At 46.1% G+C, this 23,674-nt stretch overlaps 1 pseudogene; it reads left to right on the top strand.

The window, feature by feature from the left end:
- The first annotated feature begins 3,701 nt into the window (after window positions 1-3,701).
- Window positions 3,702-3,820, top strand: LOC133373594 (5S ribosomal RNA; annotated as a pseudogene).
- The last annotated feature ends 19,854 nt before the right edge of the window (window positions 3,821-23,674 follow it).

Below are 23,674 nucleotides of genomic sequence, written 5' to 3'. Positions count from 1 at the left end.
AAAGACTCCCGGGAGCTGTCATTTACCCTTCACAGAGCTACAATTCCTAGCACCCTTATCAAAATAAGTTCCCAGGATTCTTTTAGGGGAAACCATCTGCTTTAAAGGTGTGTTAGATAGGATTTCAATGAATGGTGTGGATGTGACCACAAACACAGCACCCCTTGGGTTTCAATCACGTGTGATTACTTCTTACTCTCCAAGAATGCCTACATCTCTAGATATAACTAAGTTGGTTGGTTGGTTGGTTGGTTTACTGTTAAATTTATATCCTGCCCTTCCTCCCAGAAGGAGCCCAGGACAGCAAACAACAACAACACTAAAAACACTCTAAGACATCTTAAAAACAAAAAAACTTTAGGACATATTAAAACAAAATATACAGTATTTAAAAACATCTTTTTTAAAAAGAAAAACAGCTTTTAAAACATCTTAAAATTCAATTCCAACATAGGCAGACTGGGACAAGGTATTTATTTATTGAAAGAGGAAGGTGTTCAGTAGGCACTGAAAAGGTAACAGGGTTGGCACTTGTCTAATATTTAAGGGGAGGGAATTCCAAAGTGTCTATGCCACTACACTAAAGGTCCACTAAGTTGATAAGATGATGTCTGCAGGAGGCCCTCACCTGCAGAATGCAGTGGTCAGCTAGGTATATAAGGGGTAAGATGATCTTTCAGGTATCCTGGTTCCAAGCTGCATAAAGCTTTGTATACCAAAACCAGAACCTTGAACTTGTAACCATGACTAATGAACTCCATGCACAGCTTTGCATTATTTACTACATTTTGTGTGTTTGATTTGTTTGCAATTCAGTCTTGAATATATTCACAAACAATTCCTTGCTCTGGATTATGTCCCCACCTGCCATCACAAATATATCATCATAAGAACATCCCTGGTGTATCAGACCATTTAGTGTATTTTCTCCAGTGGCCAGTCAAACATTAACACATAAAAGCCCTGTAGATCAGGCCAGTGGCCCATCTTGTCCTTCTTCCTGTTTTCACAGTGGCCAACCAGATGCCCAGTGCTCTCTCCACTTGTGATTCCCAGTAACTGGTATTCAGGTATACAGCTTATATCACTATAAAACTCCTTATCTCTAAAGAACCACAGGACTACTTATTGCAGATTGTTCTGGGAAATCCACAAGGAGGACAGGAAGACAACTGTTCCCTCCCCTGTTCTTTTCTAGCATCTGGTGTTTGATGATGTACAGTCATGACCCTGAACATGACCAGTAGCTGGGACTCTGACACAGAGGAGGAAGGACCAACTGGACCAGAGAAGGAAGGCAATGGAAATTGTGTAGGTGCTGACCCTGAATCTATACTCCAAGAGTACTTTGAGATAGATACTGGTGCCCCCTGAGCCAGATTTGCCTGAGGAACTTCTCCCCTCTACATCCAAAGCCTCATGTTCCTCAGTGCAGGCAATGCACAAGGCCAAGAGCTGACTGAGAAGTGATGGGGTTTTAGAGAAGAGGCCAGAGGACTGTGCCTTTGAGACTCTCCACACTTGAGGAAAGAGGCTGAGCCTTGGGGGGGGGGAGCGGTAATCTGGGCCAAGAGGGATAAAAGGCATCAGCTGAGCTTCAGCTAAATGTGGGCTGGATGGAACAACTATCAGGTGGATCCACAGTTGGCTACAGAATTGTACTCAAAGAGTGCTTATCAATGGTTCCTTCTCAAACTGAGGGAAGGTAACAAGTGGGGTACCACAGGGCTTGGTCCTGGGCCCAGTGCTCTTCAACATGTTATGTTATGTTATGTTATGTTATGTTATGTTATGTTATGTTATGTTATGTTATGTTATGTTATGTTATGTTATGTTATGTTATGTTATGTTAATGTTTATTTATACCCCGCCTTTCGGCCAAACGGCCCTCAAGGCGGCTTACAGATAAAGTAAACACAAATATAAAAATACATCAACAAGGCAATGCATCAATAAAGCAATACATTGTACAAAAATTAGATTAAATAGCAAATAACATTAATTAAGAAAAAAGTATCCAGGAAAGGCATTCCATCTCGCCTGAACTTACAGCTATTTCAAAGGGCGGTACACCAGTCCGAAACGGTGACAGCCTGCGGCTCAGGCCAGGAGTAGTGCAGCTTAACTCTGGGGGTCTTGGTCTGCATGCCCTGGCCCAGGACACCTATGCTGCCGCCACCGCTGGTAAAGTCATTTTTATTAATGACTTGGAAGAGGAAGTACAGGGAATGCTTATCCAATTTGCAAATGATACAAAATTGGGAGGGGGGTAGCTAATACCTTGGAAGACAGAAACAAAATTCAAAGGGATCTTGATAGGTTGGAGCACTGGACTGAAAACAACAGAATGAAATTTAACAGGGACAAGTGCAAAGTTCTACACGTGGGAAAAAGAAACCAAATGCACAGTTATAAGATGGGGGATACTTGGCTCAGCAATAATACATGAAAGAAAGATCTTGGGATTGTTGTTGATCACAAGCTGAACATGACCCCACAGTGTGACGTGGCTGCAAAAAAGGCAAATGCTATTTTAGGCTGCATTAACAGAAGTATAGATTCCAAATTGCGTGAAGTATTGGTTCCCCTCCATTCTTCACTGGTTAGGCCTCATCTTGAATATTGCATCCAGTTCTGGAAACCACACTTTAAGAAGGATGCAGACAAACTGGACCAGGTTCAAAGGAGGGCAATGAGGATGATCAGGGGACTGGAAACAAAGCCCTATGAGGAGACACTGAAAGAACTGGGCATGTTTAGCCATGAGAAGAGAAGACTGAAGGGAGATATGATAGCATTCTTCAAGTACTTGAAAGGTTGCCACACAGAGGAAGGCCAGGATCTCTTCTTGATTGTCCTAGAGTGCAGGACACGGAATAATGGGCTCAAGTTGCAGGAAGCCAGATTTTGACTGAACACCAGGGAAAACTTCCTAACTGTTAGAGCGGTATGACAATGGAACCAATGACCTAGAGAGATGGTGGGCTCTCCAGCACTGGAGGCATTCAATAGGCAGCTGGACAGCCACCTGCTGGTTCTGCTTTAATTTGGATTCCTGCATTGAGCAGGGGGTTGGGCTTGATGGCCTTAGAGGCCCCTTCCAACTCTGTGAGCCCTTGCTAGAACAAGTTGTCTGCTGGAGCTATCCAAGGTCCTGTAAACCCAGCTTGACTCTGGCAGACTGCTTATGGTCAGAACAGATGGTGTCTCTGAGCAGAGAGATTCTAATTGGCTATCCTGGATAGGAACATAAGAAGGTGCCTTCTACTGAGTCAGAGCAATGGTCCATCTAGATCAGTAGTGTCTACACTGACTGTCAGTGACTCTCCGGGTTTTATGGCAGGAGTGTTTCTACCCTGGAGATGCCAGGGATTGAACCTGGAACCTTCTGAATGCAAAGCCAGTGCTCTGCCAGTGAGCCACATCTCTTTCCCAATAGACACTAATAGCCCTATCCTCCATTAATATGTTTAATCCTCTTTGAAAGCCTCTTGACACATACAGGGAGAGAAGAGAGAGTGATTTTTTCCAGTAAGTTTCAGGAAGAGGGAAGGGCACTCTCACATGCATAAACCCGAATATCTGTTCTCAGGCCCCCTAAGGCAAGATAAAATAAAATAAAATCTCTTTGTATGGCAGGTGGAAGACATTCCAGTTTCAGGAGCTGAGGACCCTATGTGGGTAGATCTAATCCCTGCATTGCCTATGGCCATACTACCCTCAACACGCCCAATCTTGTCTGATCTCAGAAGCTAAGCAGGGTCAGGCTTGGTTAGTACTTGGATGGGAGACCGCCTGGGAATACCGGGTGCCGTAGGCTTAGAGGAAGGCAATGGTAAACCACCTCTTACCATGAAAACCCTACGAATATATCTAAAAAAGATCCACAGTGTTCCCATACATCGTAATCAACTTGAAGGCATATAACAACAACAGTCCCTGCTAGCCATGATGGGCACATTCTGCCTCCACTGTCTAAGCAGTATGCTTCTGAATGCCGGTTGCTGGAAACCGCAAGAGGGGAGAGTGCTCTTGTGCTCAAGTCCTTTTCCCAGGTTCCCCACGGGCATCTGGTTGGCCACCTTGAGGCCAGGATGCTGCACTCAAGAAGCCTTTGGCCTGATCAAGCAGAGCTCTTCTTATGATGTCAATCCATGCACCCCACATGTCTGTATCTGCCATCTGACCAGCAAAGTGAGAGGTGTGCTCATATCCATCCGTTCCTGGGAAACCTCTCTTGACCCCAGTTGTGATCTGAAGAGGGAGTGAGAGAAATTGCCATCAAGACATACTACAAAGAATTCAGAACTTGTGACAGTGTACACAACCCCCACACAAACAGGTTTTCATTCAGAATTATGTGGTTTGTTTCCATCCATTGGTCACTGCTTTTTTTCCCCCAACAAAAGAGAGAAATCTGAACTTCCTTCCTTGTTCCAGTTCTCCTGGCAAAGTGAGATTCCCCTCCCTTCTCCATCCCTCTAGACCTGCTTCATAAACATTAGCTTTCAAGCGGCTCTCCCCCAGAGGACATCTCATAAACATCATGTTAAATATTTAGAGCAGGAAACCACCTCGCTTCTCTGGATACATAAAAGCTGTCTTGGGAGGGTACATTTTCTCTTCTTGTTTTGGCTTCCTTACGTCGTTCCGTGACTGTCAGTCTCTTTTGCACAGTGGTTGTTAAACAGATAACTATTGTGGGTGTTGGTGGAGCCACCGAAGGGGACAGAGAGGCGGGATGCTGTCTCCAAGCATCTGTTCTCATGGGGGGGGGTTTGCAGGGCAAGTGGGGGGGAGATAGTTCAGCTCTAGGGTACGAGGACCAGATTGTTATGAACAATGCAGGAAGTTGCCTTCTACCAAATCAAATCATTGGTCCTTCTGGGCCACTAATGTCTCCTCTGATGAACTGTGGCTTTCCAAGGTAAAGGTATATAAAATTGTGCATGGTGTGGAGAAAGTGGACAGAAAGAAGTTGTCTTCCCCTCACTCTCTCATAATAGTAGAACTTCAGCACATGATAAGGACATAAGAAGGGCCTGTTGGATCAGGTCAGTGGCATATCCTGTTCTCACAGTTGCCAGAAACCTATGGGAAGCCCACAAGCAGGGCCTGAGTACAAGAGAACTCTCCCCTCCTGTGGTTTCTAGCAGAAGCATACTGCCTTCGACTGTGGAGGCACAGCATAGCCATCATGGCTAGAGGCCACCGATAACCTTATCCTCCACAGACTTGTCTAATCCTCTTTTAAAGCCAAGCAAGTTGGTGGCCACCACTACCTCTTCTGGGAGCAAATTGCATAGTTCAACTGCATGCTGTGTGAAGGAGTCCTTTCTTTTGTCTGAAACTTCACAATATGAGAGCAAGCTAAGGGCCATCTTCTTCAGGGAAGAGGTTTTTGGTTTCACCCACCACCACCACCAAAAAAAGGGCATTTGTACCTCAGGATTGTATCCAATGAAGTGATCCCATTTGTGCAAGGACGTCGGCTTGTGCAATAGAACTTCGGCACCCTCTCCTCCCCCACAATGCACCCCTCCATCTGTTCTGGTGGTTCCCCCAATCCTCTGCAGCAGATGTGGGGGGGCATGAGGTGAGGATAGGGAGAGGAAAATCTGTTGTGCAAGTCCTTGTGCAAATAGGATGACTTTACTGGGGACAACCCCCAGAGTCCACCTCTAGGTCATGAGAATCCAATGGTATGGAATGGTGGTGTGCTTTTGAAAAGATGGAATCCCCACAAGAAGCGATCTTGATCTCTCTCTAAAAAAAATAAAAATAGAATGTACTCCCTTTCAATGGCACAGCCCAGTCAATTAAGAGATGACGAACCATCCATCAAGTCCCCGCAGAAGCCAAAAATTAAATGGGAGTCTCCTCAATGGATGGCCAGTCACTCTGGAGACCCTCCTTTAAATCTCGACAGGGTTTACCAAATGGCTTTCAAGAGCATGGCCCAATATAGTGGGAGCCAATCTGGCCAGAGCTCAAGGAAACTCTTCAATTATACATGGGCACAAATAAACAGCCAGTGATTTGCTGGGAATTATGAGATGTAAATAATTGAGCAGCCAAGGAGCTGGATCCAAAGGTGCCCTTAATGCGTTCCCTTGATGTAACTCTCTGCTTGCCTGCACAACACCACAGGGAGAAGAGAGATAATAGCCCTTAAAGAAGATGCTGACCGGAGCGCACATACGTGAATATCCTTCTCCCTGCCCTTGGTGACTATGAATGGGGGCCAGAGAACGGAGATGACTTTCCCTGGACCCCTTTCAAGGACTTGCTTGGGTCAGTCATGGCTGCTGTGACCCAGAAGTGAAGGCCAGGATAGAGGGGTGATGGTCGGAGGGATCAGGTATGGCTGGATGACCTCTGCTGGGCTGGACAGGGAATGTGGGCAGGCAAGAGTGATCCAGAGATGGAGGGCTGGAGTCAGAGAAAGCAGAGGAGGAAATGTCCTTCCACCATGCTCTGAAGGACTTCCATGGAACATGGAGGTTCTCTTCAGCTGTCATAGCTAAAAGCTACTGATGGATTTGTCTATTCCTATGTCAAGTAGGGCTGTGCACCGGACTCAGCTGAGGTCCAAGGCCCAAATCAATTGGGGTGATTTGGGGAAGGGGGAACCTGGGCATCGATTGAGTTGGATTGTGACAGCTCTGGATTGCCACGGGTCAGGTCAGGCAGCCCAGAGCGATCCGGGGCTGTTCAGGGGATGGGGAATCAGCCACGAAGAAAAGGAAGGCAAATGGCATGAAAAAGAATAAGGAACAGTGAAAAAGCCAAGACCCACCTGACCATCGGCCAGGAGAAAGGAGGAGGAGGGGATGCCTTGCGGTCCGGGGGGGTGGACGTTCCCACCCAGCATCTCCTTCCCACCCACCCCCTCACCTGATGCCTCACCCCCTGAAGCAGCACCCCACTGGATGGAATCCTTTGCTAACCAGCTGGATCAGAGCCACAGGGCAGATGGAGGGGGCGCCTGTGCACAGCAAGTTCTCACATTCTGTGATACACCAAGGGCAAAGTCTCCCTCAGTCTGTGGAGAACAGGACTCGCAGGGCACTCCCATAGGAGTGTCCCTTTCTTTCCCTCAGCCATCACCTAGATTCCCTCCTTCCCTCCCTCCCTCCTTCCCTCCCTCACCCTTTGTCTCTGAGCAGTGTGGCAGACATGAGATGGCCCCCAAACCTCTCAGGAGGCCAGTTTCACTGTCCATGGAGATGGTTGCAGTTGATACTCCTCAGCAGCTGCTGCTCCAGGGTTGGCCTGGTGGGCCCTCCTGGGCCACCTGGGCCTTAGCAGCTGCCCGACGCGACCGGCCCCTACGCTAGTGCCACTGATTTGTGTGAATGGCATTCATTGCAATATATTGCATTTGAGGCGATGTAAGGGGATATTACATTGATTAACGCTCAGTCTAGGAACATAGGAATAAGCCTTCTGCCAAGTTAGTCCACTGATCCAGGTTTTCAGGCAGGGATTGTCTCCCAGCCCTACCTAGAGATGCTGGGGATTGACCTCTGGACCTTCTGCATGCAAAGGAGTTGCTCTGCCACTGAGCTATGACCCTTCCCATAATAAGAAGATGCCTTGCATTGAGTCAGGCCATTGGTCCACCCATCTCAGTACTGTCTACACCAGGGATAGCCAACACTGTGCCCTTCAGATGTTTTGCACGACATCTCCCACCATTCCTGACCATTGGCCATGAATGATATCTAATGGGAGCTGGAAGTTAAAGCATCTGGAGGTCACCACATCGCCTCCCCTGGTCTGCATTGACTGGGAAGAGCACTCCAGGGTTTCTCCTAGCTCTACCTGGAGATGCCAGGTATTGACGTTCTGCATGCAAAGCAGATGCTCTGCCACTGAGCTATGACTCTTGCCCTACAGTGGATGAATTGCATGATGCTATGACGTGGAGACAGATTAAGAGGAAACTTGCATCTTCCCTGGCAGTGCTATAAGAATTGTGCATATTGGGTCCGGGGAAAATTCCTCTCCAGGACAGGATGACTTGCAGTTTTACAACATGGTGGCCGTTCCCTTGGACAGCAAACGATGAGATCACACCACAGAGGCAAACAGATGGAGAGACTGATCGATGAGTCACCATTTCTGCCGGAGGATCCTCAAAGTGATGCGCGTCCATTTCAAGAAATCATCGAGCTGTTCAAGGAGCCACACTTTAGAATCCTAAAAATGCCAACAGTGTGACCATTTTTTAAAAAAAAAATCAGCAGAGAAGCTTAAATGGCAGCACCTCTGGAAACATAACACCAGTGGCATTAGCAGTCACCCTCAAATGCCTTCCTGAGCAGGAAAGCTAAAAATAGAGAAGGTCCTTTTGGAAGCAGATTTCAGAGACCAGGGCTACATCTGCACCATACATTTCAAGCACAATGATAGCACTTCAAAGAGTCATGGCTTCCCCCGAAGAATCCTGGGAACCGTAGCTTGTGAAGGCTGCTGACAGTTGTTAGGAGATACCCCTGTTCCCCTCACAGAGCTACAATTCCCAGAAATCTCTGGGAAGAGGTTGTGAAACCCCTCTGGGAACTGTAGTCCTGAGAAGGAGAGAGAGGGTATCAGAGCTTGGAAAAGTTACTTTTTTGAACTACAACTCCCATCAGCCCCTGCCAGCATGGCCACTGGATTGGGCTGATGGGAGTTGTAGTTCAAAAAAGTAACTTTTCCAAGCTCTATACTTAACAACTCTCAGCACCGTTCACAAACTACAGTTCCCAGGATTCTTTGGGGGAAGTCATGACAATTTAAAATAGCATCATAGTGCTTTAAATGTGGCCCGAGTCTAAGTACGTAGAATGCCCAGCTGGTTCATATCTTTGTTGTCTGGCATTCTGATTTCTGCTTGAACTGCATCTCTCTTGCTGGGAGATTTTTTTTTTTTTGAGGGAGGAGTTCCCATAGGGGGAAATTAGTAATGTGGTAACACCCACATGCATCACAGTCCTTTCAAGCACATCTTACACAGGGGTTCCTAAACTGTGGTCTGCAATCTTTATTCAGGTGATCCATGGCACCTCTGTAAAAATACAACGAAAAACCATACAACATAACACAGCATGTTGCAATTGCTACAACGGGCAGAAAAGTCACAAAGAGTTCCACCAAACCATTTAGCAATTTTCAAGGAGACAGTGGGGGGGGGAGTTTGGGGGGGGGGCTGATCTAGAACGCCTGAGGGCTATAAAAGCCTAGCCATGTGCAGGCCTGAAAAAAAACAGGTTCCCCCCCTTTTGGGGGGGGGTAATTTTTTAAAAAAACCACAAAAATGGGGAAATGGGGTGGGGGACGCCTTCACATCTCTATATAGGCCACAGGATGCAGCTGGTATTAACAGGAGGTACAGTTGGCCTATCAAACCTCCAAAAACATACCTGATGGACCCCCACCACCCATAACTAACAATGTGCCAGTTTCAGTCAACTGGCCATGTCTTGCACTGCTGTCATTATGTATTTGAGGCTGTAATCCTATACATCAGGAATGAGGAACCTCAGGGCTGGGGGAGCCACATGTAGTCCTATATTTGCCCCTTGGAACCCTCTCTGGAACACACCTCCTTTTCAGGCCACACCCCTCGCCAGCCCTGCTATGTGCCCTCCTTGAGTGCTCTTGCCTGGCTAAATGTGTCCTTGAAGTGTAATAATGCTTCTTGCTTGTCTGGATGGAGGGTGGAGGGGTGGGTGGGTTGTATTCAACTCAGTCCTACTCTGAGCAGACCCATTGAAAGTAATGATCCTAAGTTAAGCTGCAATCCAATACACACTTACCCCAGAATGTCCCATTGAACCCAGTGGAGCTTACTTCTGAGTGGATTGCAGCCTTGAAAATGGAAATGGACTGCCTTCATGTCGATTCCGATTTATGGTGACCCTATAAATAGGGTTTTCATGGTAAGCGGTATTCGGAGGGGGTTTCCCATTGCCTCCCTCTGAGGCTGAGAGGCAGTGACTGGCCCAAGGTCACCCAGGGAGCTTCATGGCTGGGTGGGGATTCGAACCCTGGTCTCCCAGGTCGTAGTCCAGCACGCTAACCACATCTCTTAACTTCAGTGAGTCTACTCTGAGTAGGACTTGCATTGAATGCCACCCTGGGCTTGGGCACCCACAAGAAGCAAAATATCCTCCTGGTCTAACAATGAGGTGGCTGGACTAAGCACGTTGGTAGCTGGCAGTGTCTGTGAGGCCAGCATCAAGGGCAGGATGGGTTGAAGTCTGAGTGGATGCTGCAGCTCGGAGCTTGTAAGTTTTAAGTCAAGGGTGCAAAAGGACACAGAGCCCAGGCAGCGTATGCAGATTTTGCCCCATTACATTGTCGAGCGATTTTCTCTCTTTTCACTCCCAGCTATGGGAGATGCCAAAGCTGTTAAATATCAAGTGCATGCAATGAGAATCCCATAAGCTGGGGAAATGGCCTGGATTCAAGGATCTGTCCAGAGAAATGAATGAGGAACGAGCTCTGTGTGCAGGAGGTTGGCTGAGCTGAGAGAGAGAGAGCAAGAGAGCACACGGAGACATCTTTTATTGTCCCAAAACGGTCCTCCTCCTCCTCTTGTTGGTGGCCCACAGATGCCCTTTTTTTTAAGGAGTTTCACCTCTCCCATGCATGATATCTCTTTGATTTAGGGAAACCTGTGGCCCTCCAGATGTGGCTGGACTACAACCAGTGGAGGCTGGTCCATTGGGGGAAGTAGGGCACTGCCCACGAACACCAGTCCTGATGCTTCCAAGCCCATCTGCCATCTTACTTGCAACCAGTCCAGCTGCCTGCTTTCTCCTCCTTAATCTCCTTTTGTCTCTAGAACTCAGCAGGGAGGAGGAGAAGGAGGACAAAAGAGAGAAAACTGACTCCACTGGTGGTTGCATCTGGCTTCACTTACTGTTGGCCTCCCTGCCTTCTGCCCTACCAGCTCCAAAGGACACCAGACACTCACTGCAAACCCCATCATTAAAAAAAAAGTTGCAAAATTGTGGAGATCTCAATATAAGGTGAGAAAAATGAGAATCTGGGAGAACCAAAATGGACAGACCAGACAATCCCTAGTGTGCACATACGAGCACATCTCTGTGTGCACGCATGCCTGTGTGCTTGTAGGCTTGCCTTATGCTTTATTTGCATGAATCCACAGCCAACTAGATGATGATGGCACATACAGGAGCAAGCAGGAGTGTGTGTGTGTGTGTGGATGAGCTAGTGTTATACAACACCCCAAATCAAATCAGTAGCCAGGAGCGACAGGAGCTTCACCTCTCCTTTTCTCTCCAATCAGGGCTTGCATGTTTGTGTTTGTGGCTGAAAGGCACCCTCCTCCTCCTCCTCTTCCCTGCCAGCATTGTTGAGAACGATCAATACGGATGGTGCTCTGGCCACCAAGCAGAGCCCATCAGGGCAATCAAAGCAACTCTGGGAGGGAAATGGAGCCCTCTGGGCTCATCAAGCAAGCGCAACACTAGCCAGCTCTGTACACACTGAGATGCCAGCCTCATCTCTTTGCTCCCCCTGCCATCCTGCTTCTTTCTTTGGCATCTCAGCTGCCCTTCCCTCCTGCAAGACCCGTATACCCCCCCGGTTCCCTTCTGCCTGCTCTCAGTGCACAAAGAGCCACAGGCACGCCATCCTAGCAAGCCACATCGGCGCGTCCATCTTTTGAACCACTCTGATAGGAGATGCCCAGCAGGCTGAATCTTTCCCAGAAAAGCAAGTAGAGGAAAGTCAGAAGGTGTATGGTCGCTGTCCTCTGTGCTCCGGGGGACAGGAGCAGCAAGCAAAAAGGCTCCCTGTTCACTCAGGGGGCTTGGATGATCAGAGGCCAGACCCTGTGGTTGAGCATCCTCTCTGACCCGGTTACATACACAGGGGCAGGCGCTGCAGCAGGCTGGCTGACTGTCGGGGGCTCCCTGTTTTCTTGCTTTAAGATGGATTTTTTTTAAAAAAAGCCCTCTAAAATAGCATGGCCATATCCTATAGCAATATAGGAATCAGTGGGCCACTTCCATTTTCTCTCTGACATTGCACATTGCAACTCCGTTGGGTGCGAGTGACACCGGGTAGAAGGGTTCGAAATGTTTTTAGATGTTCTGAGTGTGTTTAGGTATTCTCAAACATCTGTAAATATGTTTTTATTTCCTTTTTTGCTACTTTGTGTTTGCCGCCTTGGGCTGCTGTGGGAGGAAGGGAGAGAGTAGGAATGTATTAAATGTTATTATTGCTATTGGGTTGTATCTATGGTGTGGCCGCCTTTGGAATATTGTCTACAGTTCTGGCTGGCTCACCTCAAAAAGGATTTGGAAAAGGTTCAGAAAAAGGCAACCTGAATGATCAAGGGGATGGAGCCTATGGGGAAAGATTGCAGCATTTGGGGATTTTTAGTTTAGAGAAAAGGGGAGTCAGAGGTGACACGATAGGAGTGTATAAAGTTTTTCTCCCTCTCACATAACATTACAACATCCAATGAAGCTGAATGTTGAGAGATGCAGGGCAGACAAAAGAAAGGACATCTTCACACAGTGCACATTTAGACGATGGAATTCGCACATTGTTTCAAAAAGTGTGAATTTGGAAGATTTGACATCTCCTTTGCATGCAGAAAGTCCGGAGTTCAATGCATACGCATGATCTAACTCGGCACAAGGTGGCTTCCTGTGTTCCTGGATCCTTGTGCTCTGTCTGAGTGCATGGGCCACACTCAATGATCATCGCATTCAGGTGTGAGCCAGAGGAGAACTTTGAGCTACATGAAATGACTCAGGAAATAGAGAAGTTCAGGTCGGTTTAATAGCATAGGAGAAGTTGTCAAATCGGCTCTGCCATTAGCAGGTAAAAGCCATTAGCTCTAAATGGGAGCAGCACTCCTTGCATCAGTGGGGAAAGAGAGCAGGGGGAGGGATAGATTAATGGAGAAGGCAGAACAATGCAGAAAGAAGATGGGGGAGGAAAGCAGTATGGGAAAAGAGAAGAAAGGTCACTACCTTGTTCTCTCGGGCTGCACAGAACAAAGGTGGGATACAGTTGCGATATAGGTGGGAAGAGCTTGAAAGTACATCAGTTTGAGAACTTTTTTTAACCTCCTTGCAGTGATAAAGGAGTGGAAGTTGGTCCATTAGGGCAGATGGGGCGTTGCCCACAGCCAGCCCCCACCTGCCTGCCTCCTTACTTATATCCAGTCCAGGGGATGGTTCTGGCTGCCAGCTTCCTCCTCAGACTCAGTGTTGCCTTTGTAGAATTCAGCAGCGAGGAGGATAGGGACAAAAGCAGAATTAGTTGACTCCGCCTATTACTGGCAATGCCTATTATTGGTTCTGACTCCACCTGCCATTGGCTTTGGCTCCACCTACTGGCTGCCTGGCTGCCCTCTGCCCTACCAGTCCAAATGGCCACCAACCACCACTGTGATACACTCAAACCCACCAAAATTCTAAATTCAAGGGACCTGAGAACAAGGCCAAAAAATAGAAGCCTCTTTCACAGAGGAATAACATTTTCGAGAAACTAGATGATGGATTACGACACAGTATGAATACTGACAATGGTGCTCCATATGTCTTCTTCCAAGTGGGTGGAAGATGAATAGCTGAAATGAGTTTTCAGCTAAATTCTCACTTGTTCCCAGGTCTTTTTCTGATTATTAGTTGGCTGGGTCTGGTATTTTGTATCTGCTTTTTGCCTCCAACCCAGAGCTTGGAAAAGTTACTTTTTTGAACTACAGCTCCCATCAGCCCAATCCAGTGGCCATGCTGGCTGGGGCTGATGGGAGTTGTAGTTCAAAAAAGTAACTTTTCCAAGCTCTGCCAACCTGACGTGTTTTTCTGTCGTTGCTGTTCAGTTTTTGCTGAATCTGACTTTGGGATGGCTCCATGATGAAGGTCAGGCTAAAAATACTTTAATTAATTAATTGATTGACATGAAGACAAGGCAAAACAGACTTTTGAATGAACCTATGCAAAGCTGAAACAGAGTTGAAACAGTGTCTAGGCCTCCTGAAGGCTAAAGGGAATGATCACAAGCCAAGAGATAAAATGCAAGCTTAAAGCAGGTGGGGGCATAAAAGCAAATGGAGCTCATTAGTGATGAGAGATTTGGAATTATGTTTTAGGGCTCACTTACATGATTAGAAGATGGAGTGGTCAAATTCTTCATGGACTAAAACCAGTATAGACTGCCGGTTGGAAAACCTCACTTCGAATGCTTCCTCATGCGGATAAAAAAAATCCCTGCATATACCAAACTGACATATCAGGGTTAATGTGAATTTCTTCTAATATTTTTGTAGGCAGTTTTGACTCGTGTGCACATTTTTGCAAGCCATTTCTCCTCCTTTTTTTTTTTTTTTGCATATTAGTTTCACGCATATATCCATTTTTATGCACACTTTCTCCTAACATATATATTTTTGTAAACACTGTTTGGTTGGCGAATTGCATTGCAAAATTCAAATAAGTGTAAAGTCTGATAGATGCCTGTGTTTCGGTTCTCACATTGTTTTGGAAAGTGGAGATTGCACAGATTTGGCATGAAATGCAAACTAAACTGAATTTCTCATCCATCCCTAGTATTGTCTATACCAGAGGTGGTGAACCTTTGACCCTCCACATATAGCTGGACTCCACCTCCCATCAGCCCCAGCCAGCATGGCCAAGGGCCAGGGATGATGGGAGTTGGAGTCCAGCAACATCTGGAGGGCCAAAGCTTCACCACCTCTGGTCTAAACTGACAGGCAGCAGCTCTGCAGGGTTGTAGGCCGGTCTTATCTCAAACCCTACCTGGAGAAGCTGGAAATTGAACCTGGGACCTTTTGGATTCAAGGTGACAGACCTTCCTTAGCTGTTTCCTCTCCATTCTGCATTTGTGGGATGTCATTGTCGCCCTTCACAATCTGAGCACCACCCCTCCTTACTACACAAAGGCTTTTCTGATCCAGAATAGGGTGCCTGCCCCTGGACAAACCTCCCCAAATGTGTCCCTTCCCTCCCTCCTCCCCTCCCCTCTCTGTCTCATTTAGATGTTGAGGTCACAGTATGGTTGTTTTGCTCCCTGACTGCCTCATTTAAATATTCAGCAAAAAAAAAAAGATTAACATTTTCCTCTAGCAGATATCTGAATATTTACCCACAAACTCCCTGCTAATGAGCACAGACAAGTGCTGGGAGGTGGCAAAGGATGTTAAGCCCAGAGTCAATCAAAGGGCATTCAGGAGCCTTTCGGCATCACCACCAGGTCCATCTGACTTAAATCCGAAACTGGTGGCTTCCTAATGGCTCCTGCTCCACCACAAAAACAACCTGCCCCCCTCTCCCATCCCACCCACGCCTCCCCCCATTACTCTCTCTCTCTTTCTCTCCAGCATGGCCCACTTGGGGGCATAAGAACCTGGCACAGAGAAACCTGCCAACTGCTTCAGACTTTGGAACGGAGGCTCCCAATCTTGTCAGCTCTGAGCTTTTGCTCAGCGCCATGAAAGGAAAGGCAGGGAGGTTGTGTGCATGTGCGTGGCAGGGAGATATCGTGTACATTTAGCTAGCTGATGACTGCATTGCTCATTTTCTCATCACCAGCAAACACCAGCAAGGTTGCAGGCAAAAAAGGGTGGTCGGTGGCCAGTTCTGGCAAAGCAGGTTGGTCAGCTTGGGGCTGGTGGCTAGAAAAGCACATCCCGGGAAGCCTTTGAAACACCTCAGAGTGGGCGGGTGACGAGGCCTCTAAAAGGCTGAAGTGTGCTGACAGCAAGGTGCTGAAGTTTACCCTTTTAAGAGCTGCCAGTCATCATTAACACATATTTCTAGAGTGGCAGGAGCCAACCCCCTAGAGCATTGTCTGGAAGGGCGAGGAGAATGTCAGGAGGAGGCAGGTACAGGGAGAAGAGCAGAGCCTGTCATCTCTTGGCAAGTTCCCACTCTCATTCTGTCAGAGGGGTGAAGGGGCACTTCCAAAGAGGTAAACATCACAAAGAGCAAACAGAGTAGATTGGGGTTGGGTAACCTGTGGCCCTCCAGATGTTATTAGACTCCAACTTCCATCGGTCCCAGAAATGATCAATGGTCAGGGATCATTGGAGTTGGAGTCCAGCAACATCTGCAGGGCCATAGTTTCACCACTCTGGGCCTACATGGCAGTACACAGCCCCTCCCATCCACCCGGTGGCTCCAATCCAGGTGGGGGACAATTAGGTCTGGGGGCAGGGCTACTGTTCAATGAATTAATGTCCTAATGTTTAATTAATACATTGATTTGGCCTGTTCCAGCAGGGCTCTTCCTATCTTATCTTATCTGCGGCCTTCCGGATGTTGTTGGACTCCAACTTCCATCAGCCCCAGACAGCAAGGCCTACAGCCAGAGCCTACAGCGACATCTGAAGGGCCACAGGCTATATCCATCTGGAGAGCTGATCCTTCCGAAGTATGAAACAGGGGCAGTGATCCTTGGTACAAATACTGTGGTTTTAGAAGTATGTTCATGCTTCCATCTGAAAGGCTGGGAGGCTGTTGTGCTCACAGCCATATTCTCTGACATTTCCCAGCAGTTCATAGAAGCCGTTGACCTGACACATCTACAGGAATGGAAAGTTTCTGCAGCTTAGAAGGAGATGGCCTCCAACAGTACATTTCTTTGCCTTAAGAGCCTTTTTTAAAAAAAGCCATATCAGGCTCCGAAATCTTAAATATTTATATGGAATCATGCACCCTACTTACTCTATATTCCAGACCCTGCTTCACAGAGACACTGCAATTGTAATGGATTTAATAAAAGCTATCATATTTCATAATTCAGCAGGAAAGCGTATGCATTGCATTGCCCCTAGATGCGGCTAAGAATAGCTAAGTCTCTTCATGCGGGCGGATTGTTTCAAGAGTGAAAAAGAAAAATGTAGGCTGGGCTTTCGTCAAGCTGTCACCTCTTAAATCCCCTGTCCTCCCCTCCCTGTCTCTGCCTTGCCCCAAACTAGGATGACTAGCACCCAGAGCATGGAAATGTTACTTTTTTGAACTACAACTCCCATCAGCCCAATCCAGTGGCCATTGCCTGGTGTTCTGAAATCTGCACGAGCAATGCCTGTGTGTTTGTGTTGTGATGTTATAAACTGATCATCTGGGAAGGCTCTTCAGATGAGCACTGAATTCCAGGCAGCTCTGCTGGAGATAGGAGAATTTCGATTCAGTTCACATTTCAAGTAGAATGTATCAAATTTGCAATTTCTGAAACAATATGGGAACCGAAACAGCCATCCTTCGAAATTCGCATTTATTAGAATTCCGGGATGCAGTTTGCTAACTAAACAACATTTACAAAAATGCATATGTTAGGGGAAAGCGTGCGTAAAAATGAATCCATGAGTGAAAATAACATGCAAAAAGGCATGAAAGGATGAGAAACGGCTTGCAAAAACATGCACCTTTCTCAAAACTGCCTACACAGATGTGTATATTTGGAGAAACTAAAATGGTGGAGAATTTTCATAAGGATTTTTTTTTAAAAAAAATTGCAGATTGCTGTAGAAATGTAGAGGACTGATTTAACATTAGAAAAATGAGAAACTGAGGGAACCGAAACAGACAGATATTTCCATCCCTAGTTCCTAACTCTGCCCCCAACGTCTCCCAAATGAACGTTGTATTTAGAACAGTATGAAATGGCCTCCTGAAGATCCTGACTCTCTAAAGGGCTGAGAAAGAAGAGTTTGGCATTCTTTAAAAAGCCCCCTCCCTATATATTAAGAATATATAATTATGAGGTCAAGAGAGCCGAGAGAAAAGATGCAGCAGATATTCTTCCATGTGCGTTATTTAGCCCAATCTGTTTAATGGCTCTTCATCGTTGATTGTGATTGCAGATTCGTTCTGGCGACATTATTCAATTGGACGTGGCTTTGAAGCAGAAGAATAACTATTTCCCTTCTTCAGTCAAAAGAGCATTTAATTCACGCTCCCCAGTCTCGGGAAAGATAACCAACGTCCCTCTCCATTTATTAGCGCTCTGGGGTTGTCATCAAAGAATTCGCAGCTCAGCTGTTTGGGCAGCCACTGCTCTGTTAGGGACATGCCAAAGGTTGGGTGAGAGAAAGGGAAGTCTGGTGCAATAGATATTCACAACATTCCTTTGACCACAGCAATGTTATCTTCCCCCTTCCTGTGATCCAGCTTATCCCACTTACATGCTAAAAGTATCTTGGGGCCTGGGTTTCTAGGAGCCAACACAGTGTCTGGTTTTCAGTAGGTCGCGTGCCACATAAGGAGTGTTCAGACATTATTTATTTATTTATTTGATTTATATCCCGCCCTTCCTCCCGGCAGGAGCCCATTTAATGCATGTACAATCTGCATACACAAATGAGTGTATTTGTTTTTACTCATTTATTACAGTGGTTGCCAAATCTCTTTTCTCCATGGACCACTTGAAAATGGAGGAGGGTCTTGACGGACCACCTCATAAGTTTTCTGCCTCTTGCAGCCATTGCAATCTGCTGTACTTAATTGTGTTTTTACAGACATGCCACCAACCACCTGAATGAAGCTCGCAAGCCACTGGTGGTCCAGGAACCACAGTTTGGGAACGTCTGATATATTAAATGTCTTATCCATGCTTTTCATCTGAGGATGGGTTACAACAATAAAATATGCAAGTATGAAACAAATAAACAGCGGCAACCATGAAACAAAGGCCACATTCACACTATGTTTATTCCACTATTATTCCACTTGGAACAGTCATGGTTTCCCCCAAAGAATCCTGGGAAGTGTAGTTTGTAAAGAGTGCCGAGAGTTGCTATGAGATCCTTATTCTCCTTATAGAGCTACAGTTCCCAGAGTTCTCTGGGAAGGACTGATTGTTAAACCACTCAGGGAACTCTGTGTTTGCCGTTGGAGCATAGACTTGGATAATGGTTATGTTAATAGCTTTCCTGTTGACACTCACCAATATCACTCGCGCAGACCTAGTGTTATAGCTCCTAATTGCTTTTGCTACATCACTTCTCACTATTAAAACAACCCCGTTTCTTCTTAATTTCTCATTTCCTAAGATATTTTGTAGTTGCCTGAGTGAAAATGTCCCATTCCCATCCATTTTAATTCACTCATGCCAAGTATTATAATGTTGATATGTTCCATTTCTTGTTTGACAATTTCTAACTTTCCCTGTTTCATGCTTCTCACATTCCATGTTCCTATTGTGTGTGCCGTACAACTCTGGACTCTCCTTTCGCATCTGTGCGCATCAGCCTCTGGGCTTCCTTTTGGCTTTTACCCATCTGCATCATTAGTCACAGCACTACTCATACTTGCCCATTGTTCTTCCCCAGTTGTGCCATCTGACCTGGGGGTCTCATCTTCCAGCACTATCTTGTGTTGCATTTTGGATAGTCTATTCATCGTCTACTCATCGGGTTTTCATGGTGAGAGGTATTCAGAGGGGATTTACCATTGCCTTCCTCTGAGTCTGGATGCATCTTAGTCTGGTGTCTCAGCTTTGACCATTCATCCTTGAGTGACCCTGCTAGGAGCCTAGTTTCTTGGTTTAGACTCCTCACAGCATTGCACTCAGCTTCTTCAACACACCCAAACCCCTTCACCATGTTAAGGTGCACATCCTAGAGGGGGCATTGATGGGGTGGAATAAGGTGATGACAACATAACTTACATACTTACACCACAGCAGGCAGGGAGACAAATAATGTCATTTTTTCTGAGAGACAAACTGCAGCAGAACAGAAACAGTGCTGCACATGGCAATTACAGGGTGGAATGGGCAGCAATACCTTCTTACACCCCTGTGATAATGCCTCTTGCTGTCTGGATGGAGTGAACTGTGTGTGCAGAAGCCTCTAGCTTTCAAATGGCTGGAACCTAGCATACCATACAAAGGTTGCCTCTGTTGCTCTTCACACTTTTGCCTCTGATCTTGGCCAGCACCACCATGTGGACCTCGGAAGATTCCTCACGAGGGAACATGGCCTTTGGGCACAGAAAATACCCCAGACCATAGGCTAAAACCTCTCTCCTCCTATGCCACAGTCCCAGTCTGGATCTTATTTCTGTTATTATGGAATGATTCTTGCAGTTGTTGATTTTGTGATGCATTGTTGTACTTATTGCTGCAAGCCACTTTGAGCTTCCCCCCCCTTCAATGGAAAGGTGGCATATAAATAAAGTGACAGTGATGATCTTAAACCTCCTGATTAAAACCATTTTATTTCAGGAGGACTTTGCACTTCACCGATGTGGGTTTTTTGTTTTTTTTAAATGACATTCTTTGTTTTAAATTTGAGATTTTTTTTGTAAAAAAAATGCAGTTTAATTTATGCTTTACATTTTGTACATTGCACTTTTTAAATTGTTGCAAGCCATTCTGAGACCGAGGAAGAGCCATGCTCAGTGGTGGGGCATCTGCCTTGCATCCAGAAGGTCCCAAGTTCAAGCCCCGGCATTTCTGGGGAGAGCTGGGAGAGGCCCCCGCCTGAAACCCTGGAGAGTTGCTAGAGGGACGACAGGTCCAGCTCAATATAAGACAGCTTCCTATGTCCTTATTATGGTGAAGAGTGGGATATAATCTTTTTTAAAAAAATGTAATAAAAGTGAATAGATCTTCTACTCCCTTGCCTCTATTTACTTTTTTCTTTTTTAATGACAGCTGCATGCTTATCATCATGTCTAGCTTGGCTCTAAGACGCCATGCGCGATAGGATGGGAAGGTGGTAAAAAGATCCTGTACAGCTGTTTCTTCCCTCTTTTGCAAAAGGGCCAGCCATATGGCTTATAGAGAGAAAGGCAATCTATCAGCAGCAAAATAGGGTAATGTTTTGCTGGCTTTTGCTTTTTCTCTGGCAAATGGTTTGTCAAGACTTTTTTTTCCCTTTTCTTTTCTTTTTTTTCCTAGGGAGAGAAAATTACTTCCTAAAATGTTCAAAAGCTTTTCCTCGGTTTGTTATTAAAGCAATTATCTAGCATAACACTGTGCAAAAACACAAAGTAACATAATGAGAAACAAATGTGCTAAAGGACTCAGTAAACTTCAGGGTCTTTATTGAAAAACGAGGGGAAAGTGACCTGGAGGGGGGGAGAGGCAACTGTGGAAAGATTTTCCACCTGGCCTTGAGCAACACATCAAACAGGCCTCGGAAGGAGGCGATTTATAATCTGTGTCTGGTTGTCTTCGAACCTTGCTATCTGTCTGTCAGTCTCTCTCTCTCCTCCCAGATTCCCTGACTTTTTGGCTGTGATTTTATTTGTGCCAAATCATCTCAGTCATCGTAGAATCCATAAAATCAAGGAAGGGGGATGTCTGACCATTTTTTTGTGTGGCCATCTGTGGTACAGAGCGGGGTAGCTGTGTAGACTTAAGAAAATATATGTTGTTTTTTTAAAGGAGTTTCTAGTCCTAGTGTTTATAGAGAACAAACTGAGCAGGCAGCTTCTGTGGAATGGAGTGGTTTGCACATTAATGTGCTGCAGGATCCATCTCTGTCGCTAGAGGCCCAGGTGACCTCAGTAGCTAGAAGTGCCTTTTACCAGCTACAGCTGGTAAGACAGCTGCAGCCATTTTTGGACTGGGAAAGCCTGACCACTGTTGTCCACTCACTGGTAACCTCTAGGATGGATTACTGTAATGGACTCTATGTGGGGCTGCCCTTGAGGTTCGTCTGGAAACTGCAACTGGTGCAAAATGCGGCAGTGTGACTGCTCACTGGGGCAGGGTATCACAAACATGTCACCCCGCTGCTGAAAGAATTGCACTGGCTGCCCATTAGCTACCGGGCCAAGCGCAAGGTGCTGGTTTTGGTGTACAGAGCCCTATACAGCTTGGGACCAGGATACATGAAAGATCCTCTTACCCCTTATATATTTATTATTTATTTATTTATTTAATATATTTATAACCCGCTCTATTTCAGAAGAATTCAGAGCGGCCAACAGAAACTACAGTTATATATACAAATTAAAATAACATAATAAAAACATAGTTATATAATTAGTCCGCCGACGAATTAAAGTTTCTAAAACAATATATACATTACAATTAAAAGCTTGACGAAATAAAAACTTTTTGACCTGACGGCGAAAAACTGCAAGAGAGGGGGAGAAGCGTACCTCCATCGGTAGGGCATTCCAAAGTATAGGGGCAACCACCGAAAAAGCTTTGTTTCTAGTACCCATCTGGTGGATTTGGGAGAATGGAGGGATCGTAAGACCAGGATCCATAGAGGATCTCAGGAGCCAAGAGGGTTCGTAAAAGGAAATACGATTCGACAGATAGAGAGGGCCCAAGCCGTGTAAGGCTTTAAAAGTTAAAACTAGTACCTTGAAGTGAGCCCGGTAGCAGATTGGTAGCCAGTGTAGCTGTTGTAAGAGTGGGGTTGTATGGGCTCGTAAGCCAGCTCCTGTTAGCATTCTGGCAGCTGCTCTTTGAACCAATTTAAGCTGCCGGGCTGTTCTCAAGGGAAGTCCTATATAGAGCGCGTTGCAATAATCCAACCGGGATATAACCAAGGCATGTGTTACTTTCGTTAGGTCAGAAATCTCCAGAAACGGGCGCAGTTGGCGGACCAGTTTTAGCTGGGCAAAAGCACTTCTGGATACCGCCAAAACCTGGGCTTCCAAGGTCAAGGCCAAATCCAGAAGTACACCCAAACTGCGAACCTGGGTCTTCAGGGGGAGTGTAACCCCATCCAACACTGGTGAGTTCCCTATTTCCAGATCAGTCTTTCGACTAACTAGAAGCACTTCTGTTTTGTCTGGATTTAGTTTCAGCTTATTCAGCCTCATCCAGTTCATCACTGAAGTCAGGCATTGGTTTACCCAATTGATCACTGCGCTCTGCAGGTGAGGGCCTCCTGCAGATACCATCTTATCAGGAGGTCCATTCTGCACAACATAAGAAGCGGACCTTTATTGTGGTGGCACCTGCCCTTTGGAATTGCCTCCCCTGAAATATTAGATAGGTGCCATCTCTGTTATCTTTTCGGTGCCTACTGAAAACCTTCCTCTTTCAACGAGCCTTTTAAGTAGAGACCTTATCACAGTCTGTGTCTGTGTTAGAATTGCTTTTAAATATGTTTTTAAAGCTGTTTTTTAAAATATGTTTTCTTTTAATATGTTTTAGAGTCTTTTGTTTTAAGAGTACTTTTAGTGTTTTTATTTGTTGCCTTCGGCTCCTTCTGGGAGGAAGGGCGAGATATAAATTATCATCATCATCATCATTTGATGACTGGGGCATCAAGTCAAGGTTTGAATCCAGTGGTGGCTGGTGCCCATTGGGACTGGTGGGACAAAAGGCAGGCAACCCAACAGTAGGCGGAGCCAGAGCCAATGATAGGCATAACCAACACATTTTAGTTTTGTCCCTGTCCTCCTGCCTGCTGAGTTCAACAAGTGCAACATTGAGACCAAGGAGGAGGAGGAAGCTAGCAGGCAGTGCCACCCCGTGGACCGGTGGTAAGTAAAAAGACAGACAGGAGGGGGTTGACTAAGGCTGGTGGGGCACTGCCCCATTAGCCCAAATAGGTCAGCCTCTGCCATCTGAATGTGTGATTGGGTGACTGACATCATCTCATGTGCCTTGTCCTTCTTTTGAACCTATTGAGGCCTCAGGTTTGCAGCTGATGCAGATTTAACATTAGAGACTCGACAAGTGGGACCTGCAAGAAAATGTT

Source organism: Rhineura floridana, chromosome 19 (genome assembly GCF_030035675.1).
Source record: "Rhineura floridana isolate rRhiFlo1 chromosome 19, rRhiFlo1.hap2, whole genome shotgun sequence".
Classification (NCBI taxonomy): Eukaryota; Metazoa; Chordata; class Lepidosauria; order Squamata; family Rhineuridae; genus Rhineura; species Rhineura floridana.
Note: the sequence above shows the minus strand (reverse complement) of the source record. Positions and strands in the feature narration are given on the sequence as shown.